The sequence below is a fragment of the Bombina bombina genome, chromosome 6 (assembly GCF_027579735.1).
Source record: "Bombina bombina isolate aBomBom1 chromosome 6, aBomBom1.pri, whole genome shotgun sequence".
NCBI classification, from domain to species: Eukaryota; Metazoa; Chordata; class Amphibia; order Anura; family Bombinatoridae; genus Bombina; species Bombina bombina.
In genome coordinates, this window is record NC_069504.1 from 691,278,773 (window position 1) to 691,280,321 (window position 1,549).

The window sequence follows — 1,549 nt, forward strand, 5'->3', positions numbered from 1 at the left end:
ACTACCTTTGTAATTTACTTGCTCCCTTGTAACCTATGTCATTGTCAGTAGGTAGGACAAACCTCGAGAGAGATAAGAAAAAGGTTTACCGAACACACGAGAGATGTAACAAATTATTGGCTAGATTACGAGTTTTGCGTTATAGTGAAAAACGGCGTTATCAGGTATTAACGCTGCTTTTTCACTACCGCTGGTATTACGAGTCTTGCAGGTTTAGGGGCACCGCACACTTTTTTGGCCTTCATGCAAATTAACTTACGCAATTTTCGATAAGTCTTTTTTCAATGGGACTTCCTTTGCGCCAGGATTACGAATCTGCCTGGGAGGCCAAAAAGTGAGCGGTACACTCTAAAACTTCAAGATCAATACCGTAAACTTAAAGTCAGTAGTTATGAGTTTTATGTTACAACACAGTAACATAAAACTCATAACTAAAGTGCTAAAAAGTACACTAACACCCATAAACTACCTATTAACCCCTAAACCGAGGCCCTCCCGCATCGCAAACACTAAAATAAAATTATTAACCCCTAATCTGCCGCTACGGACATCGCCGCCACTAAAATAAACATATTAACCCCTAAACCGCCGCACTCCTGCCTCGCAAACACTAGTTAAATGTTATTAACCCCTAATCTGCTGCCCCCAATGTCGCCGCCACCTATCTACATTTATTAACCCCTAATCTGTCGCCCCCAACGTAGCTGCCACTAAACTAAAGTTATTAACCCCAAAACCTAAGTCTAGCCCTAACCCTAACACCCCCTAACTTAAATATAATTAAATTAAATCTAAATAAAACCTACTATTAATATCTAAATAATGCCTATTTAAAACTAAATACTTACCTAAAACTAAATAGTTACATTGTATCTAGCTTAGGGTTTATTTTTATTTTACAGGCAAGTTTGTATTTATTTTAACTAGGTAGAATAGTTACTAAATAGTTATATTAACTATTTACTAACTACCTAGCTAAAATAAGTACAAATTTACCTGTAATAAAACCTATCCTGCCTTACACTAACACCTAACCTTACACTACAATTAAATAAATTACCTAAATTAAATACAATTACCTAAATTAAATAAAATTACCTAAATTACAACAAAAACCCCCCACTTAATTACACAAAATAAAAAACAAATTACAAGATATTTAAACTAATTACATCTAATCTAATAAACCTTTCAAAATAAAAAAAGCCCCCCCAAATAAAAAAAACCCTAGCCTAAACTAAACTACCAATAGCCCTTAAAAGGGCCTTTTGCGGGGCATTGCCCCAAAGAAATCAGCTCTTTTACCTGTAAAAAAAATACAAACAACTCCCCCAACAGTAAAACCCACCACCCACACAACCAAACCTCCCAAATAAAACCCTAACTAAAAAAACCTAAGCTCCCCATTGCCCTGAAAAGGGCATTAAGCTCTATTGCAACCCAAAGCCCTAACCCAAAAATAAAACCCGACCAATAAACCCTTAAAAAAGCGAACACTAACCCCTGAAGATCCACTTACAGTTTTGAAGAGCCGACATCCATCATCAAC